General features: G+C 40.0%; 1 protein-coding gene across 2 annotated transcripts in view; it reads right to left on the bottom strand.

Moving 5' to 3' along the window:
• The window catches only part of LOC120558070 (cadherin-22-like), a 193,427-nt gene extending 171,465 nt beyond the window's left edge, over positions 1–21,962 (bottom strand). The window contains exon 1 of one of the 2 annotated variants that reach the window (XM_039798916.1): positions 21,693–21,962. The gene's annotated coding sequence lies outside the window, so the exon portion shown is untranslated. Of the gene's footprint in view, positions 1–6,861; positions 6,940–21,692 lie in introns of those variants that run through there. The other variant, XM_039798919.1, reaches the window with a different exon arrangement.
• Between the last annotated feature and the right edge of the window lie 613 nt (positions 21,963–22,575).

The following is a 22,575-nucleotide window of genomic DNA, read 5'->3' as shown; positions in this document are numbered from 1 at the left end:
AGCTTTAAATAAAATGTATTATGCTTATTATTATTATTATTATTATTATTATTACAAACACTAACAGTACCAATCAAAACAGCTAGCAATTTAACATTCAAATACTTTTCATTCAAATCTAAAAAACTGTTCCAACGGAAAACAAGCTGGACTTATCAAAGGATCACACACACACACACGCACAGCACGCACGCACGCAAGTATTTTGGTGATGACAAACGACTTGAAGAACGACACCTACTGCCGAATAGAAATAAGTTGAAAGTTAGTGAGAGCCCTTTTTAATGCTTAGAAGAGTCTAGGTTTGCTATGCCGGTCTTACGAAGTAAATAGCAGAAAAACCGTTTGGAGAAAACGCAAACCCACATGGCTGTGTTTTGTGGAGGTGTGAGAGTCCGTACAGTAAACTGTAACATCACTTCCTCTATCGCTTCCATAAGAAAGTTTTAAAACACCAAATATAAGCCCTGAACTGCGGGTTTATGGAACAGCTACTGTTTGCCAAACAACAACGCACAGTCGATATCTCGCGCGTCTCTTTTCTTTCTCTCTTTCTCCGTGAAATGAAGCTGCTTTCAGGTACAGTAGGAAACGTTGTGTTTAATAAACCATCTGGAAAAGTGTTACGGTTAAATATAAAGTCTACTTGTGCTACATGGGGTTACAGAAAACAACGTCACAGCGATTGCTTTTTTTATCTTCACGTAGTAGCTACAGAGCTCATTTAAACGATGCTCTGACGTCCCGTTCCATGAAGGCAGCCGCGAGCTCGCCAAACAAAGCTGACAGAAGCACAGAGAAGTTAGGATACCCGTCTGGTCCAGTCGCTGCTGTAAACTGGCAGCTTTAATGTTGCAGACTACTTATTCTTTAGTAGTTAAGTGTAAACATGTAATGAAGCTCAGCGTAAATTTAAAAGGAAGACTTCATTCACTTTTCCATCACTCATAATATAAGCTGTTTCACGTACCATGTAGTAGTAATCAGAACAGCTGTGTTGTTGTTAGTTAAACCAATCAGGTCTTTCGCGAGCCTATCACAGCTTGATACCCTGCTTTAAATCTCTCTCTCTTCCACGGTTGGCAGTTGTCGTTTCAGGAATAGAGTGGTCGCTTTCCTGACCGGTTGCATGGCATTCCTGTTTACGCTGTCTTTTGTGCTTTTGTGGCTGCTATGTCGGATTCTGAGTTGGATCCGGGGGATGGTCCTGGTGGGTGTTTGGACGTTGAGGCTTTACGGGTTCTCCGAGGGTGGAGCTCTAGTTGACCGGCTCTGGTTCACTTCGGGGGTACCGGATGTCTTCTCGGCTCGATCGGGCGTGCGCGTCTCGCGCGGCTTTCACGGCGGGCTGGCTGTTGGCGACTGCCTGTCGCCAGCCGTCTGTGGCACGCCGTTGCAGTGGTGGGGTCGAACACAAGGCGGATCCTGCCGCCGCACAGGGGTGAGGTGCGATCGCTCATCCCGACTCGGCCGATGGTTATGGGTTGTTTTACTGTTGTCACGGTGTGGTGTTAGTTTTTTTAAATTGTTCTTGGCCACTGCTGTGCCTCTCTTTCCTAGGTAGGCCTTACATCCCTGTGTCTGCTAATATTTCCAGTAGGCGTGCGTTCTAAAATTCTGCAGGGCCGTGATGTTAATCTGGTGAGTCTTATTTTGCCGTCCCCGAGTGTGATAAGTCTCTGGTGGCGGGGATGGGTTTCGGGTGTGGTTAAGTCCGCTGACCCCGGCTGAACAAGGATCTTTCCTTTGGGCAGTTCGTGGTGGCGTTTGGGTATATTTCGACGTTATTTGTTCCGTACCCGACCGGAGGGTGGAGTTGGATTCGTACCTGGCGTTGGTGGGCGATTTGTTCCTGAGGTACGGGCGGAACTATTTTGGCAGTACCATAGAGCTTTTTCCGAAAGCTGCCGCTCATATTGCCCGCGCCAACGCTCGCCTGGACTGGTCAATTCTGGACACTGAGATCCTGGTTATGGTCGTGGGGTGCTCAAGCTATTTTGTGTTCTCACTGCGGCGCGGGGACATGTTGCTTCGCTTCTGCCCTGGGGTGTGGGGCAGCCAACCGCCCGCCCAGTCGCACCGTGGGCGGTCTGCGGTTTCCCGGTCTGGAGTGGATGCTCGGGGCCAGGTTCATACTGCCCAACAATAATCCGATTTGTAATAATTTTAATGAAGGTGTGTGTACTTATGGGAATTGCTGTTTTCTTCACATCTGCAGCGATTGCGGGATGCACATCCCAGGTTCCTGCCCGGGCCCGCCGAAGCCTCGGGTCAACTCAAACTGGTTCCAAGACATATTGAAGCTCCATCCCTCTACCCCATTAAATTTACGTGTTGGCATCTGAACTGTCTAGTCATCCTAATTCTGTGTTTGTCGATCATCTGCTGTCTGGGCTTTCCCAAGGGTTTCGGGTGGCTTTCCCGATCCGAGGTTACATATGTGGCGAAGAATCTTTTCGGCTGTTTCTGACCCTGATACGGTGGCTTGGTTGGTTGCGTCTGAGGTTAGCAAAGGGTATATAGTGGGGCCGTTTGATTCCTCTCCGTTTTCGGGTGTTTAGCACGTCCTTTGGGTGTTGCGACTGGGAAATATTCTGGGAAGAAGCGCCTTATATTTGATCTGTCCGGCTACGCTGCGGCCTCGTGGTTAAGTATCAATAGTCTCATTCACCGGTCCCTTTCTCCCTTCATTATGCCACTGTTGATGATGCGGTTAACTTATTAAGTTGGCGGGAGGGGGGGCCTGGCTCTCCGCGGCTGACATTACTGATGCCTTTAAGATAGTCCCTATACATCCTTCGCAGTGGCCTCTTTTTACGTCAGGTGGGATTCCAAATACTATTTTGGTGTGGCCTGACGTTCGGCCGGAGCAGCCCGTGTATTTTTAATCATGTTTCCGAGGCACTTTGCTGGATCCTGCTTAACAGGGTTGGGGTTCCAGCGGTGATTCATTTGCTGGATTTTTTTTTCGTTGACTCTGGGGATAGGTGTTGGGTCGTGGCAAATTGAGACGGTGTTTTTTCCTCGGTGTCCCTCTGTCTGAGGCTAAGACTGTTGGTCCGGTTACGCGTTGAGTTTTCTGGTCACCCCCACGCGCGCGATGGAGGCCCCTTCCGGTGAGAAGTTGGAACGCATTCGGCATTGCGGCCCTTTGTGCCTGAGTGTCTTGTTACTGCGCGGTTGCTCTCATTGCTGGGGCATTTGAATTGCTATGCGCGTATTCGAGGCTTCTTTATATCCCGGTTGCTGGATTTGGCATCTTCGGTGCCTGGGTTGCATGATGTGTTGTCCCTGGATGACGGGTCGGTTGATTTGCGTCTGGTCCCGACTTCTGATGACTGGAATGGCTTTTTTTTCTAGAGACGTAGTATATTCTTCTGATTCGTTGAGGTTTTAACGATGCTGCACCTTCCGCGGGGTTTGGGGGTATTTTCAAGGGCAGTGGTTTGCTGGCCACTGCTCCACTTTTCGCTTCACTGTTTTTACCCCATTGCTATAGCTGCTGCGTCTGGGGGTCTGTACGAAGTTTGGCTCGTGGATAATAGTGTGGTTGACATTATTAATAGAGCAACATTTGTCAGTATGCCTGGGTCATGTTCTGTCATTTTTTTACTGCCCCGGACTCATCTGTGCCTTCCTTTTCCCCTGTAGTTCACGGAGCTAGCAGTGTATTGTTTAATCCCGTTGTGCTTATTTAGTAGCGTAGGGGTATATGAGGGCTTAGCTGTGCTACTTGATGTTGTGGTGTACTTTTGCTTTTTCTGTGTGTTATTGTGTCCCCTTAAACCTGTCTCCTTACTAGTGTTTGTGCTTTTATTTGTTATTGTACTGATACTCGCACTTTAAACCCCAATATACGAGGGGTTACTGGCCGCCAATTTAATATCAGGTGTTATGATCATCGTTTCTAGCTTATTTTTCCGGCTGTTAAACTAATTTTGAAGGGTATCAATAAAGCTCACCCTTCTTCCCCGACCATAGGCAACCTATTACTTTGGGTATATTGCATAAATTGGTGGGTGTTCTTAGGCAGGGGTATTTTCCGCTACTGACATGTTACTTGAGGCTGTGTTTATGGTTGCTTTCTATGCTTTCCTTAGGTGCGGGAATTCACTACGCAGGTCAAAATCATTCAACTCCAGTAGAGATATTACATTCTCTGATCTGGTATTTCATGCTAGTCATTATTGCTTGAAACTTAAGCATTCTAAAAGAGGTGGCGCTGTCTATTGTGGTTGCTCGCACAGACTCACAGTTCTGTCCATTCAAATCTATGATTAGTTATTTGTCACTTAGACCACGCACTGATTCCCTCGCTCCACTCTTTCTGATTCCTGGGTTCTTCCTATGCATAGATGTTGGTTTAATCAGCAGTTGAATGCAGTCCTCCTCAAAGCTAAGATGTCCACCCAGCATTATTCTGGGCATTCATTTAGAATAGGAGCTGCTACTACGGCGGCTAATCAGGGCATGTCGAGGACGCTCTGCAACAACTGGGACGATGGTCATCCTCTGCCCACGCATCCTCATCCGTCCGGATGTCGATAACGTTCTCGGGAACCAGAGATCCCTGAAACCATAATGGTGGGTTGCTTGCATATAACTGGTGGTGGTGTATTTTGTGGGCTTCTGTCAGTCTTATCCATTGTACGCATCTGCGGTCAAGCTGCTTATACCTGCATCGGCCGTGTGCATCAGGCTTCAGGCATAATAGCCTAGGGTTCTTGAACCGCTTGGGTGCCTGTTATTGCATGATGTTGCAAACGGCTGTGTGCCTCGTTATCTGTAGTTACATTTATTTTTTGCCTTTCTTATTTTTCCCTTCCCATTGCCGATTTTATTTGCCTTTCTTATTTTGCTTTTAGTGCCACTGTTCCCGTGGCAGATTTTATTTGCCTTTCTTTGTTCCGCCGCCGGCGCTGAGGTTTGTTTTGTCGCAGTTGCGAGTTTTGTTTACGGCTGTCCCGTCTTTTATTTGCCTTTCTTATTTTGCATTATTTTCACAGGTTTTGTGGTGGCAAGTCATGTTACTATTTCGCGTGTATGCAGTTGTTTTTATTGTGGGCACCCAATTATTTTATTTCTATTTATTTTGCGCGTCGTATGCCGAGGTTTTGTTTTGTTTACACCGCGACCGAGTTTAATTTGATTAGGCTGTGCGCAAATTTTTATTTTCATGGTGTGGGCAGTAATCTTTCTGCTTTTGGTAGGCTAGTTATTGTACTTTTATGTCAACTTTGCTTTCTCGTTTCTGCAGAGTCCTGCGCGCTCATGAGGTATGTATGCGCAACTAGTTTTCTCACTAATTGTCCTTTTGGGGATTTGTTTGGGTTCCTTAAACCCTTTAGGATATTTGGGTTCGTGGAGTCCAATCTCCAGAGACTCTACATTTACATGTTGTATGTACAATAAATATGTTCATAATTGCAAAGAGTCTCTCCTGATTGAAATGAAGCTCAGCGTAATTCTTAAAGGAAGACTTCATTCACTTTCCATCACTCATAATGATAAGCTGTTTCACGGTACGTCACTGGTCAGTAGTAATCAGAACAGCTGTGTTGTTGTTAGTTAAACCAATCAGGGTCGACCATTTGTCGACGGCCCATCACAGCTTGATACCCTGCTTTAAATCTGCTCTCTCTTCCACGGTTGGCAGTTGTCGTTTCAGGAAATAGAGGCGCCCCGCCTCCTCCCTTCTGCCACCGGGTGGTCACCCTCGGACCTGGGTTGCATCTCGGCTTGGCTGTTGATGGTCCCTCTATTTATTCTCCACCACCAGTGTCTGGACTCCATCAGGGGATTTGTTTGGGTTCCTTAAACCCTTTAGGATATTTGGGTTCGATGGAGTCCAATCTCCAGAGACTCGTACATTTACATGTTGTATGTACAATAAATATGTTCATAATTGCAAAGAAGTCTCTCCTGATTGAATTGTTATTGTGAATCTTTGGTTTAAACTAGCTTTCAAACAAACGCCCCCCAAGGGCACCTCAACGCCCCCCTTTCCAAAATATTGCTTCCAACGCCCCCCATCATCTTCTGAACGCCCCCTGGGGGGCGGTACCGCCCCCGTTGAGAAACACTGGTGTAGTGGAAAGTCAACATTGCTTAATTCAAATAAAACATTATAGCAAATAAGTAATATAAAGATACTGATTCAATAATTAATTCAGTCATTGCTCCATGGACATCATAGTGGCAAACTAAACATTTGGAGTGAGACATTGACTTCTGAGGCTGCAACAACAACTTATCACAAACCTTTTAAAGAACTATATGGACAATTTCATATTTTGTTTACGGTAAAACTGTCTTCATGAAAATATGTCTCCAACAATAATCCAAATATGGTTGCACCACAGGCAAGAAAAATGATTCATTGTAATGTGGAAACATGTTAAAAAAATGTCTCTCCAGAGAACACCCCCACTTTGGGCTGATACGTAGATTGAGATATTTCTCAAAATCCATCGCACAACAAATATGCGGCTTCAAGTTCTGTTTGTATGGTTTAAACATGTTTTTATCCTTAACGTTAACGTACACAACATAACAACACAAAAAGATCTCTTATACCATTCTGCAATCATGTAAGCTTGCTAGTAGCAGAAGCTAACATAGCTTATAGACAGCATACTGTATGGACACAAACAACCATAATACAACTTGGAATTATATTAAGGGCTAATTTAATTTACAACAGATAAACAATGCATGCTCAAACATCCCCCAAATTACTAACTAATTGCTAACTACTAGCTGTTACAGTTAGCTAACGTTATGGTAGCTAGTTTCATCAATCATATAAACACAGACAGCACTTATGTTTACACTAGTACATTAGATTAGAGAAGAACTTACTCGGCAGCAAACTTCTCTTTTATTCCTGTTGACACTGGTTGCTTTCTTTGATTTATCTTTGACTCAGCAGCACTGACAGCTAGTTGCTGACATGAGAGCTTAGGAGTGAAGCTGTGTAAAAAAAGTGGGGCTTGAAATTAAAAAAAAAAGAAAAAGATTGTCTTTTACTGTCTGTGTCTCTTAAAATGACAGTATTTTGCCATGGTGAATGTGATTGATGAGCTAGCTAGCCTAATATTAGCTGCTGATTGTAACTTAGTTAGCAGAGCTTAGTTTGACAGACATTTCCTAACTGAGCAATGGTGTTTCATTTCTTATTCAACAATACAATAGGCTATTGCATTCTTTTACAATTCATATATAAACATAAATTATATGATGCTTTCTAAAATGTTAGCCACACAAAGCCCTGGTTATTGTTAGCTGGCCGTGTGTACTAGGTTTGAGAACGGACAACTTGACTTCAAGTTTAAGCAGAAACATGGTAGGCTAAGGCTACTTCTCTGTCAGTACTGGGATGACAATAAAGTAAATAAAGATTGTTATACCCCTCATAATTATGGTTAAATTAAAGTACAGGTAGGCCTACACACGTTTGTTTTAGTTTTTACAGAAACACAGGTCTGAATCGATATCCATTATTTAAATTGATGTATAAAAGTACTGTGTGTGTTTGTATCTTTTTAACAATATGCTCGTGCTTTTTTTATTTAAGAAAAGAAGAAAACAGCCTATCAATGGTTTGACAATTGTAAATTGGCTACTCACAGTAGGTATAGGCTACTACTGAATCCTGCCAAGGTCTCTCTTTTCTGCTGCTATAAAGAAAAACATTGCAGATGGACCTATTTTGACATTGAGTGTCATTGTAGGAGTGAATTACGAGGTACAGAGAAAATAGCTTAGAAACTGAGAGCTTAGTGATTGAAAAGAGAGGAGATGATAAAGTGAAAAGGACCACTGCAGCGATTAATATCATTTGCCGGTAAATCCAGGTTTCGCTGGTTTTCCAATCATAGATGTAGCTCGGAGCAAAAGCAGTGCTGCAACTGGGACGGCTTCACAATCCTCTAGCTCAGAAGTATTGTTTTGTCTCTTGGGTATTATCTTACAGTACAAAGCCCATTATGCCGCAGAAACAAAGATGAGACACAGGCCCTGAACTGTAGCAACTCTAGTGTGCTCGCAAACACACACACACACACACACACTGACACATGCACGCATTGTGGTTTAATCTTTACAAAGATATGTATCATCAGTACAAATCCCAGCGTGTCCCCAGATTACTATTTGTGCATGCAGCTGTGCACCATTAAAAACAGATGTGACATCTTCATATCATAAATTCTCTGAGACAGATAATGTGAGTACAGCAAAATCAGCAATGTGTAAACAATACATAAAAAACGCCCAAACACTTACACCACATAACCCACTGAAGCTTGTAATTTCTTGTGGATGTTCAGTGAATTAAGCCGGTACAGTCATCATCACTGGTGCTGTCGGAGGCATATGTACTTGCTCATTCGGATGTGAGCGTGGTCTCCCATAATTTTGGTAAATGAGTACTCATGTTGCAATATAAATACATGCACTGTGCACAAAATTGCAGATCACACTGCTGTTCTGCAATTAAGATTTAACTAGTCACAGGCACCACTTTGGTAAGATTGTCAGTCACTCACTTCTCTAATTTCCAGCCGACCACCATCCAGTTCAAGAGGCCTTTGAGAATATGACACACATATACACACACACACACACACACACACATATACACACACACACACACACACACACACACACACACACACACACACACACACACACACACACACTTCTTTAATGTATTAACTCTAGAGCTTTTCAGATAACTAGTGTTTTCAAATCACCTATGAATACAGTTGAAGTCGCATGCACTATGGAGTCCTAAAGACTACTGAGGCTGTGCTGTTCCCAGTAAGGGAGTATTCCTGCTTAAAATGACACAACCACGGCAACTGTTCAAAGATATTTCAAATCAGACTGCCATGAATCTTTATCTAAAAGTCCAACTTATCTATGTTTTAGAGTCTAGTCAACACTACTCCTCAGCTCAGCCTCAGCTCACTGGAGAGGGAACTTTCCAAACCGTCTTGGCAGATCTGCTTTGTAACCTTACTAACTTTGTTGGCTGAGTCTCTGAGAGATTTAAGGTTTTTGTAGGATTGCAAATCTGGGAAGGGACATACTCTTGAGGGTGTCATGCAGTGCATGATCCAATCTGATACTGAAATTGTTGTCTGTCTTTTCCCCCTTTCTGGTTTGCTTTTATATCTTCTAACAATAGAGGTACTGACGCACTGTTTGGATGACCTTGAGGCTTACAATGTCTTTTTATTTTTCACCCGTTTTATAGTTGCACAGGAGTAGTCAACCTGCAAAGTTAGCTACCTTGAGTACCCAACATCAACCCTCTTATATTCTTTATTGTGTTAATCATGGCTTGGATTCTTGTTCATAAATGTATTTTCTCCTGTACTTGTGCTTTCCAGCTGCCCTTAATTATACTATTTATTCTTATGTGCACGTTTTTAGACAAGGTAAGACAAAGTACAAAAAAGTAAAAACATTGCTTGTGTGTACAACTCCCCAGAGCAGCTATAGTGTTGGTGTTTGAACTTCTCTAGCGTTATTTCTACATTAAAATGTGAAATGTTCTTTCAATTGAAAATTGGGTTCTTAGTATACTTTTTTCTAAAACTGCAGAAAGTCCCAAAGCAAGCACTAATAGGGAGATTAGGAATATATTAAACAGTCTAACAAACACACAAAAAAGCACACATTCTCTCTCTCTCCATCTTCCAAAGTTACCCACTTCTTCTACTTCATTGCCTCTCTTCCTTCTTTATTTTTCCCATGAACAATCCAGTTAGTTTACTGGTCCATTTTCCTATTTCATGCATGTCTTCTTATACTTTCTCTACATATTGCACTCCTTCCTTTTTCTGCCTGGTAAAAACCTTCAACTCAATTATTTATTTATGTCCTTAATAAATAGTCAAATAACTATTTATAGAGCGAGCAGATGCCATTAGAATGGCTGAAGAGTGCCACTCTACAAATGCAGTGGATTTTAAAAGACAGGTGCTCTTTGGATCCAAGGACATAATGAGATAAAGAAGAGAGATGTTAGACTTAGCATTGTTATCAATAAGTCATAACCAAAGTGTGCCTGGTTACATTTTGTTTGTGAAGAGCTTATTTGCTTTTACCAAGTGCACATACAAAGTTGTTAAGACCTTGACATTTTTGGGTGGGAAAGTCGGAAAGGAGGAGGAAAACCTGCAGTGGTTAAATGGAAGAAGAAATGATGGGCCATGCTCTTTCACCAGGGCTTACATTGGACAGTGGAATAAACCTTAATATGTCATCACTATGACTCAACATGGCACCTCAGTGGTCATTAAGCAGACAAATTATGGTTAAGGAGTAGAGCTGAGGCTGTTGGAAATGTTGCAGGTTGTTGCAATAGACCAAAAGAACCAAGAGAAAGAAGCACAAGCATCCTCCATCCATCCATGTTCTAAACAGGTTATACTGGAGCCTATCCCAGCATGCATTGGGCTACCAGATAAAGACATGCATACCTAAAGGGAACTTTACAGTTCCCTTCGTCTAACCTGGATGTCTTGTGTGGGAAGAAAATGGAGCACTAGTTGGGAAACCACGCATATATGGAGAGAACATATAAAATCCACCCAGACATAACTATGATTACACTTGTCTTGATGTAAGGTCACAATTCTAACCACTGAGTCACTGTGAACCATATATACAGACAGAGGGAAAAAGGGAGAATTGAAAAATAATTATGAAACAAGAGGAGACAAAGAGAGGCTGAGTGCACAAGAAAAGAACATAGATTGGACAAAGAATATAGAGCCAGACAGAGAGTAGACGTCACACAAACGAAAAGGCTGTGTAATCTGTGCTGTGTTGATATAGAACAGGTAACTATAGACACAATTTCCAAATTTAGGAGCTGAGCATTTTATCCTAAAACCCTTGACTGAATTAAGGCAAAACTAGTATACACAACATATCCAATTACAGTCACCTGAATGCATAGACTGCCAAATATATCCTGCATTACACATCAATTTCTACTGTATTAATTTAATTTAATTTTGGTGACATTTCAGCCAGCTCATGTAGAATAGATTTTTTTTACATTGTCACTGCAGACACCAAACATTCACAGCACAATTAGAGCATTGACATACCATTGAATCAGTGATATTTGAGTTTTATACAAGTTTTTCATTGTCTGCTTCCAAGGGAGCCATAAGGATTATGTCAAAGTTTCACAACTTCTTAACAATACAACTTGTTTTCACATTGGGTACATGTCTGGGGATATTACTGAATTCTGTATCATTATGAGGTATTGTGGAGAGCATGCTTTTCCTATTGAAAAGAAAAATGAGTTATAACTCAGCATTATCGGCTATTTGTCTGAGATGTTGTTTGATGAGTTTGTTGTCCAGCACAGACAGCTCAATTGATGGATTCATGACCATAATCTGTGGTGTAGGGTGAAGACTGAAGCAGACTGACCCCAGTGCATGTTGGTATACCATCACACAGTAAAGGCTGGACGGCTGCCATAGAGTAAAGGGCTCTAAAAACGATCACTCATTTAATTTAAAATTAAGAGTCATACAGTATTGATGACCTGGAGATTTTTCTTGCTAAAGGCAGTAAAAAGTATTTTATCAAGAAAAGTTAGTTTAGAGTTCAAATTGGTCTGCCAATCCCTGCTAAAGTTCCTAAATGTATATCCAAGTAGGAAATGTTTTCACAAGGGAAGAAACTTTTGAACGTTTCAGCACAGAGGCACGCTGTATTACTCTAAATGTGTATCATGTATCTGTGTATGCATGCCCACGCACTTAACTGTGAGCATTTTGGTGTGTGTGTATCAGGGATTTTTGAGTGTGTGTGTGTGTGTGTGTGTAAGCATACTTTGCCCAGCAAAAGCTAATACCATTAGTAAGACTGTACGACTATCCCCAAGAGTGTGTTCCCAATACATAATTCAGCAAACGCATAAAAACTTAAAAGTTTTTATCCTTATTGGTGTTTGTGTATATGTGGTAGTGGGTGGCACAGTCAGTATGAAGACAACATCAAAGCCCACCTGAGAAAGTGACACTTTAACCTCAACCTCAACTGGGAGGAGGTGGCTCTCAACAGAAACCTATGGAGCAGGATGGTCTATGAAGATAAAGCACAGCAAGAAAAGGACCTACACAGTGCCACAGTGGAGAAGGGGCAACAGAGAAAGGAGAGATCGACTACCATAAGCGCTCCTTTAACTACCACTACCATCAGCCGCACCTGTCCCCATTGCAACAGAACCTGTGCATCCAGGATTGGCCTTTCCAGACACCTGGGGCCTATTGCACAAAAGTAGAATAAAGAAATCCAGGATAAATGAAAAAGCTTGACTTAGTGTGATCCGCTCATCGCGGCTTAATCGGTTGCACGTTTGCCGAGCCAGGATAAGTAGTTGAAGCTATGTCAAGCCAGGTGTACATAGCTGGGATAAGTGCACGTTCATGGATTTCTTAAATAGACCACGGTATCGATCACAGATTTACTGATGCAGAAATGGAAAAGACGTGTGCAGCATATGTTTCACCCGCTGAGCAGCCGCTTCTAATGGAAATTTACGAGGAGGTGAAACATATAATATGCAAAAAGGGAAATACGGCTGTTATCAAACCCCCGATAACCAAACCAAAGCCCGACAGACAATAGCGGACCGACTGAATACGTATGGATTAAAAAAAAAAATCTACTTAGTCACTCCATGTTTTAATTGCTTTAATATGCTTGTTTTATGTGTTGGTTTTATTGCTGTATCTGTTTTTATGCGCTAAATGTGCTGGTTTTAGTGTAAAGTGTCTTTGAGTAGCCTGTAAAGCACTATATAAATAAAAAAACAATAATTCTTGTTCCTGGGAAATTTATAAGGACTAGGCTTAATTTCAAAGCTTATTCATAATGCGAGAATATGTTTTACAACCATATGCACAGATCTTCATAAGCTATGTCTAATTCTAAATATCTTTCTACAATTAATGTTCATACAGAACATGCATAACTGGACAAAAACTAGAAAAAGAAGTGACTTCAATACACACTGTAAGCATATCTGTAAAACAATGTAGCCTGTTATTATTCATGTTTTTTTTTCTCACTCCCAAGCTCCAAGATGACAAGTGACAGCACCAAAATAAAATGATTAAGAAGGACATTTGATCAGGTGCCATTGTCGTCGTTACTGATGCTAAAAGTCCGCTTTTAGAGTCCGCTGCACGGTGTGGGAGGATCCCCCTGCCTCCCCCCGCCTCCCCGTGTTGCATGGGCGGGGGCACATTTCACGGGGACAGCAGCGGAGGAAGCCCATTTCCTCCGTATCGTCCCACTTTTTACCATTACCATCTCAACAACTGCAGTAGTAGGATTTAAATCAAACTCGTGACAGCAATAGTGACAAGTAATGCAGGTTAATAAAAATAAAGCAGAACACATTCAGAAGACAACGGAATAACTGTTAAACACGTTTATTTTGGATCAGAGCGTCATTTAGAGCTAATTTAACACATAAGACTCCAGGATTAATCTTAGCCTGGCTGTTAGCCTGCTCTGGACCAGGCTAGCTGCAAAGAATAAATCGCCATGGTTACTTGGCTGGGTTTAATTCAACCTGCTTTTGTGCAACCAAGTCAAAGCTAAATTCATCCAGGATAACCTGAATATCCCAGCTTAATCCCTTATCCTGGTTTTGTGCAATACCCCTCTGGAGACCCACAAATGAATAAACCCACCAAAAGACTTAAGGAGTATTTTTCAAAAACATGTCATGCACTCATACCTAAACAATCATCCATCCCTTTCTCACAGAGGAAAATCCCACTGCACAATCAAACTTGTGATTCTTGCATCACATTGTACTTTATATGGGCTCATTTTCTCATGCCTGACAGAGATTTGCTCCAACATCTCAGTATCACTTTAACCACGATTATTTAAGTATGTCTTGTCCATTATGCCTCTGCAAGGTGCCAACAGCATCACATTGGAAAACAACTTAGTTCCACTCCCAAGGAGTCCCTAAAAGAGGCTGTAATAAGAGTTATTTCTTTGCCCGGAGGAAGTGATATCCATGCAGATTACAGGCACATTTCTTATAGTGCCACTTACCACAAACCTGCTGTTCTCTGTCAACCCAGATATATAACTGTTATAGATTCTAACAGTGCAGTTAATCCAATAGTGTATATAATATTGTAACTCTATGAGTTCTAAATTATGTAAATACCAGTACTTATTATAATGTTACCAATACTATTTATCATCTCCCATTTTCAAAGCTGAAAAGCAGGAAGGGCAAAAGAGCTACAATTGCATTGTCTATAAAGCAATTGACATGTTTTCTATATCATGACATTTATACAATTATACTTATTTCACTTTACATCAACATTATGAGTACTATAATTACTCATTATTCTTATTTAAATTGACAACATATTATATACTGTACCCTAAAAAAAAAAAAAAAAAAAAAAAAAAAAAAAAAAAAAAAAAAAAAAAAAAAAAAAAAACAAAAAAAAAAAAAAAAATATTAAATTAAAAAAAAATAAAAAAAATAAAAAAAAAAAAAAAAAAAAAAAAAAAAAAAAAAAAAAAAAAAAAAAAAAAAAAAAAAAAAAAAAAAAAAAAAAAAAAAAAAAAAAAAAAAAAAAAAAAAAAAAAAAAAAAAAAAAAAAAAAAAAATAAATAATTTAAAGAAATAAAAGTGTTTTTTTTGTTTTTTTTTTTTGAATAATAATATTTTTTTTTTTTTTTTTTTTTTTTTATTTTTTTATTTTTTTTTTTTTTTTTTTTTTTTTTTTTTTCATTTTGTGAAAAGAAATATTAAAAAATGGGCCCTCAGGGGCTCAAAAAAAAATAAAAAGAAAAAATAGAAAAAAAAAATTTCATTCTTATCCCACCAAAATTTATATTTTTTTTTTTTTTTTTATTATTTATTAAAAAAAAAAAAAAAAAAAAAACATTTTATTTTTTTTTAAAATAATAAAAAAAAACTTAAATTTTTTTTTTAAAAAAAAAAAAAAAAAAAAAAAAAAATTTTTTTATATTTTTTTTTTTTTTTTTTTTATTTTTTTTTTTTTTTTTTTCCCAAAATTACAATTTTTTTTTGGGGACTACCAAAGTTAAACTTTCCAACCGCACTCTTGCTCTCCCTCTGACAGATTAGATAGAGACTCAGCCAAAGGTGGGAGTCTGGCACAACCACCTCTGATTGGCCAAAACTATGTTTCTGTTGACCCTTTCCTTGACTGGGTTACAGGTGCATAGCATCAGTGACACAGGATATTAAACCTGTTTCAAGCCCTTTAAACCTGTAATTGTTTGTCATTTGTTACTAACAGACAAGTTCGCAAACTCTAACTTGAAGCACAAAAATGTATTTAAAAAAAAAATCGCTCATGCATTGTCTTATCCATTTATTCCTACTCAGGGTCACAAGGTACTGGAGCTTGTCCCAACATAGATTGTACAGAAGGCTGGAAAATACCCATGACAAGTTGCCAGTTCACAGATGGACATGACATACATAGACACTCCCTTGCACTTAAATTCTGTAGTCTTTAATCAACCTTACATGCATGAATCTGAACTATGGCAGGTAACTGGGGCAGCTGGAGGAAACCCAGGAGTATGGATTCCTTTTGCTCTGAGCACCAGTTCTAACTACTGAGCCACAATGCTGCACTTTTAAACATTGGGAAAAATTTGTCACAAAGGCAAAAATCTGGCATTTATGCCTGCCACTTTTTCTTCTAAAAGACAATTCAGCTTTAAATTTATTGAACCAAAATTAACTAATGAAGTAGGTTTATTTCAATAATGAAGTGTTTCATGGTCTAGTTTGCAAGCCAACTAGACTACAGAGAGATATGTAATTTCTATTACGGGTGTACCTACGTCACTCTATAGGTCTTTGAAACTGACAGTCCATCATAAATCCCATTTCAGGGACACTCATTGTCAATGAGCATCTTCAGTCTGTAAATATGTCACCTCATACTGGCAGTAGATAATCGGATATGAGACAAGAGCTGAAAAAACATGAACTTCCCCTGTCAAACCGAATGAAAGTCATATTTACTGGCATTACAGTCCCTTGCCAAGCAGAGGATACAATTGCGTGTTGCATGCATAAATCTGAGAAATACAAACAAAACAATATGATAATAACTTATTCTTCTTCACATCACCTCTAATCCTTTGTTCATTTTAATCTGTTGCATACAAAAAAATCCCCTCATATCTGTGTGCAAATGTGTGCGAACGTGTGTGCATGAAAATGTATGTGTGTGGTGAAACTCTGCGTTTGTGTGACTCAATACACATCAAATATTTCAGCCTAAAAATGTGGATGACTTTCCCTACCTTGGCAGCCTTTATCCCTCCAAAGCCGACACTGATGCAGAAATACACCACCGCATAAGCTCTGCCAGAAGGGTTATGCCAGACTCAGAGGAAGAGTCTTTGTGAACCGTGACATCCAGGTGAAGAACTACCTGTTTACAAAGCAGTTGTTCATCCCACTCCAGAGCAAGAGGCAAAAACTAAGACCAGCAGACCAGCTACAGAAGGCAGATTGACTACCTGGAACCCATCACCAGAGATGGAATCCTGCCTCCAGGAAATCATGCACATTGACGCAGGAACAAACAACAGCACACCAGGAGAACTGAACATGAAATACTGTTCTTCAACCATCAACAGTGTATCGTGCAATATGTTTATCCTTGCATTCAGAATGACACGTGTCCCAAATCAAATCTTAGTATTCCGGGCTAAAAGGGTGCATATAGCATTCTAATAATGAACAACTAAAATCCTGATGCTATCCAGAGGCTGAATGTCATGTTTTTTGTTTTTTTATTATCTAAATATACTTTTTTTTCTCTTTTTCCATTTCAGTGCAGTACAGTTATTATGCAAAAACATGTTTTAATTAACATCCCAACAATTGCATGAGTCTGCCTAAAAGTACCTACTTCAATTCACTGCCCAACAGTCCTTTAATTGACTGTACATTTGAAAGCATGGTTTCAGATTTTGTTTGACCTCTCCATTCAGTAGTGCATCTTTGGCTTCAAATGGCTGAAGAGACCGATCCCATATCAACAGATTTTACGGCATCATAACAGGACAGATGGACTCAGCAGCTGTCTGAGTCTTGTTGGTGTCCATTTTTCTCCTCTTGTTCTTTGTTAGGCTGGAAATCAAAGTATCGTGCTACTTGTAACATTTAGGGGGGTTAGGGTTAAGGTTAGTTCCTCAGTTCCTTTGGTATGAATAAACGATTACAACTTTTGAGCTGCTTTCAAATGCAAATACAAAATCATCAAACACATCACATACACACTAACACACCAAATGTTCGTAAAATATATGGTGGGAATTTAGTGTTGACATGGTTATGTTTGAACTGTCTAAATTAACTGAAAAATAACAATAACACTGTTGATACTGATACCAATCTGATATATGTACCCAAAATATGAAGCCAGAGCAGGCAGGTGATTAGCTTAGGTTAAATTACTTTGGTTTGGAGCTAGTCTAGCTCCAAACCAAATAAAAATTGTATCTGTTCTAGATTATTCCACTATTCATCCCATCTCCTTCAAATGTCAACCTTGTCTGTTTCCATTTTTCTACTGCAAGCTAGCTTTCATGCCTGCTGGCTGAAGCGTCATATTTAGCGTACAGACATGAGAGTGGCATCTGCTCTCTGTAAGAAAGCAAACATAAGCTTATTTCCAGAAATGTCTGTTCAAATTCTTTTTAACTTGAATTATGATAAAATATGATGATGATGATAATAATTTCAACAGCATAGTAGAACCCAGAAAATTGTTCTTTCAAGCTTGCTCCAACACTGTCTCACAGCAACGTAACCTCTAACACTGCTGCAACAATAGAATACAAAAATGGATTTGTAGTTTCATCACAAGTAATAGCAGCAAAATAAAAACTAGCTGAGTTTTCTCAGCAAAGCCACATTTCTCTAAAATTGTTGGATCAAAGTGTTGCCTGTAACCCTCTCCTTGAAATTAGGTGCAAACAGGACTGGCAAATCTACCATGGAGCCTGTCCACAGCTCCAGCTCTCTATCTCCTCCTACCTAGCGATTCCATCACAGAGCTCAAGAGTTAATATGGTTGATGCAGTCCCTGCCCGGAGGGAGTAATGAAGTGACTAAGGGCTGACCGGCCCTGACCGGCGACAAGACAGTGAGCAGTCAGGAGTGTGACTGTGTGTGAGAGAGAGAGAGAGAGAGAGAGAGAGAGAGAGAGAGAGAGAGAGAGAGAGAGAGATAGTATACTAAGCTGGCTGCGAATAAACCAGGCACCTAAAAACAGGTCCAGATCAATTAGTTGGCCTAATCGGTCCCCTCTCTGTTAGCCATAAATACCCCCGGTTTACCCCTGTAACTGTCATTTTTACTGCCCATCTATCACTTTAATCTATCAATGTCTCAGTCTCTCCTTTTCTCTTTCTCACTCTCTCTGCCCTTTTTCCGTGCTCTCTCTCTCTCTCCCTATGTCTGTCCGAGCCATCTCTCCTTTACACACCACATTTATGCCACAGCTTGGTAAACGGTAATCAATGTGTCACAACTGTAGACTGCTTCATCTAAACGATTTTTCAGGAGGGCTGTGTACGCTTGTGTATGTGTGTGTGTGTGTGTGTGTGTGTGTGTGTGTGTGTGTGTGTGTGTGTGTGTGTGTGTGTGCGTGTGTGTGTGTGACACACACAGAGAATGACAGAGGGACAGAGCGAGAGATAGAACTTTTACTGTATGCACACACATCAGTATTAAAGTTTTGCATGTAAGTAAGCTTCTGATTTTTGTGTATCTGTAATTTGTGTGGGTCTGTGTGTGTTGAAAATGTGTAAAAATGCCTGCCTGGAACTGGCACTGACTCTAGAAGCTCACAGTAATGCATTCACTTTTGGTACATAAATCACAATCAGCCCATTCTGCCATCTGGGTTACTGCTACATGGCCCTTGTAATGTACACCCTGGTTAGACCACCGGCTGAATAAATGAGTCCAGGATACAAAGCAGATATGTTTCTGGAATGGACAGTAAGGTAGCTAATGTATGCCTTTTTTTCTTGCACATTATACAGTATATTAGATTCTGTATCACCTACCAGTTAAGAGATGTGTATTTTGTGTGTGTGCACGTATGTGTGTACGTGCATATCTTCCAATCAGCTGATCTTAAATTTGTTTTATAGAGCCTTGTAAAAAAACAACATTGCCTCCTGTGGTTTTAGTCAAGATAGGTTTAGTAAATAAAGAAGAAATGACAGTAAAAGACCACAACCACCACACTCTGAGGCATTTGCACAATGACACAGCCATTTGTTTCAGCATGGCAGAAATCTAGAGAGCTTAACTCTTAAATTGTAAATGGTTCAGGGAGGTTTTGCATAAGAAAACCATCCTTAATTATCATTTAATTACGTCGTTTATGATAATATGAATAAAAATCAAGATAAAAACAACAACATGCTTGGGGAGACTTAACTTAAAGCATGAATTCTGCCTTTCTTCTGCCTGAAGCTTTGTTGATCTCTACACCAACCAATTTTCTTTCTATATTTTAACCTGTAAAAATCAATTTTCCAAACACATGGTCAATAAAGGCCAGAGGTCCTGCCTCTTTGATGGATTCCTGTACAGATCAGCATCTAATTGGAAAATTAAAGTAATTGATTGGCTTTTGGGACTAGAGGCATTCCTCTTACTTTCCCAAACAACAATTATCTCAGGATAAATGATAAACTGAGGCATACAGGCAGTCTCACAAACACAGTTCCCCATGTACACACTTACAAGTGTGCACACACACACACACACACACACACACACACACACACAGACCAAACATACATGCCGCTACACACAAGTCAAGAACGCAGACATCCTGAAGGAGTAAAGCATTCTGAACCTCAGCGAAGGTCACTCAGTAATATCCAAGCTTAACGTATACTGTAACCCCACAGTCACAAATCATATTCTGAGATATGAAGCGCTGACAAGTCCTACTGTTGGAAATAGGTTGTGTTTCATCCAGATACCACAGAGATGAAGTGCCTCCCTCCCTACAAAACAAATATCAAGTTGGGAAGGAATGAGTTGGATCAATCTTGTACTTGTGATGTATGTATGGCAGTACAGTGTATTTAAGATTGCAGAAAGCTAAATCACAGCCCAAGGAAGCTTTTGTCTCAAATGAGCTACTATGTTTCTGTCTCTTAAGACTGACTGTCTTATGAGTTAAACAAACAACATTGATGTAAATTTAAATGTCATGTCTACAAATAATGTGGGTAGTTGGTTTATATAAATCAACTTAAAAAAGGCAAAAAATCACAAGGAAATGGTGTGTCTTGAGAAGCAGAGAAGCAGAATTCAAAGACACAGTAACAGAAAAGCATGTTGCACAGCATTTGGATCACGTCCAGCAAAATGTGTTAAATAAACAGGAAATAAACTGCTGTTGATGCTAATAGGATTTGTGAATATCCATCAGATGCACGTGAAGATTAAAACTTATTAAAATACGAAATATAAATGACTTCACCTTAAAGATTTAATTAAAACAATTGATGGTGATATGTGCACATAAGTGATAAACATAACTAAAAAAGACAAAAGACCGACCGTTATTATTCTCTGTATCAACGTTTAAATCTACAACATCTGTATTATCACAAAGCCGGATAATATGTTGCTTATTGATAAAAAAAAAAATAAAAAATATATATATATATATATATATATATATATAAAATATATATATATATATATATATATATAAATTGATGGTAGTTTGCTTGTTAGTCTGCATTTAGTCATTCAACAGCATGGCTTTAGTGCACAGTGGCACACATCCAACTTCCCTAAATGCATCCTGTTGGCGCATCAAGTGGCTGCAGTCCTCGGAAAGGCATCACACAGTGCAGGAGGTTCGCGCAGTCAAAAAACATCCTTTCAATTTGGTCAGCAGTGTTGTTGCTACAATTTGGCTGACCTGCATATTTACACATATGTATCTATTAATTGCAGGTATCTGCAAATTCTTAACACAGGAGTGTTTCAATTTCCACAGCCATGCCACATGAAATGCATACGCACACTACTGCCCAATCTTAACTCTGGAGATTTCTCAGATACGCTGCTATACAATAAATACATGCGATACAATTATCAATGTGCAGTCATATCGCAGCTTGTATAACCCGTCGGACACCATTTCCTACTTCAACCTGAAAATCGTTACAATTAGCCCGTATACTGTCAAAATCATTTCATAGGATCGGAATCAAGACTGGTCTCCTGCTCAGCGCTCATTACCGACGGCACTAACCCGACGTTAATTGTGTTACAAGTGGCAACAAGTTAGACGGTGATGTTCAGCCTTGAAGTGAAGATTAAAAAGGTTCAATGAAATGCAAAAGCCACCATTCTGCCACACACACGCACGCATAAAAAAAAAAAAAAAATCCAAATCACTGTGTATGCATTTGTGCAATTTCCCTCTATTGCAGTGCACACAAAACTCCTACAGTGCAATTTCGAAAGACAGTATGTAAGTCCGGTAGAGTTGTATGTTACAAGACCAAGCCGCGGCACTGTGAACTTTCCTATTAAATTCAAACACCCACTAAAGTCCTACCTTTGTTATCCGGCCGCGGAAACAAATATCTTTGCCTTGACAAGTTGCAGTAGGATGCGGTGACGGCTATTCAACTTGCCGCTTCCTCCCGGAATGAGAAGTGTAGGATCCTCTGTGTGATAAAAATCAGAGGGATAGACGCTCTGTGCGCCCTTGTCTGCCACCGCGCTGCGCGTCTGGAGTCTCCGTTCCGAGAAGCGCAGGAAAAGGGACGGCCAAGCCGTTCTCGGCACGGAACGGCGCGGTGTGGAAAGCCCCTGGTGGTGATGGAGGGAACCTACAAATTAAGAGGTGGAAGAGAGAAAAGGAAAGAGAGTGAGAGAGGAAGTAGTATGGCGATCAACGGAGCCACCATACAAAGTAATAGAGAAGCATTTTTATTTTAACCTTACTCTCCAAATACATGACTTCACCTTAAACTACACCCTTGTGATTTGGGCATAATTGTATGAGCATTGTGTATTTGTGAATTATTATAACCTATACAATTACAGTCAAACTAAAAAATATTTGTTTGTCTATCCTGAAAGAAAACAAAAGCAAAGAGTGCTGAAACACAAACTGAATCCATAACATTCAGAGCTAAAGGCATTTACAACTTGGGTAAATTGAGGTTGCCACAGTTCTCTGTCGACCTTGTTTTCAAATATGAATGTGTTATTCACTTGCATTCCTCAACAACATAACTTTACTCCTCAGTCAAGTCTCTACATGAGTATAGATTGTAATTTTCTGTTTATTTTCTGTGCAGTGTTGTTCTCATCATTGCAAAGAGTTAGGGGCCAGCTGCAGTAGGGAATTTCATATATTTTTTAAAGTGGTAGAAAACAACAGTAAGAGGAAATGAAGAAATGCTTGAGCACAATGGACTGTGTTGAAGTCC

This window comes from Perca fluviatilis, chromosome 4 (assembly GCF_010015445.1).
Source record: "Perca fluviatilis chromosome 4, GENO_Pfluv_1.0, whole genome shotgun sequence".
Taxonomy (NCBI): Eukaryota; Metazoa; Chordata; class Actinopteri; order Perciformes; family Percidae; genus Perca; species Perca fluviatilis.
The sequence above is the reverse complement of the archived record's forward strand: the minus strand, read 5'-3'. Positions and strand labels throughout refer to the sequence as shown.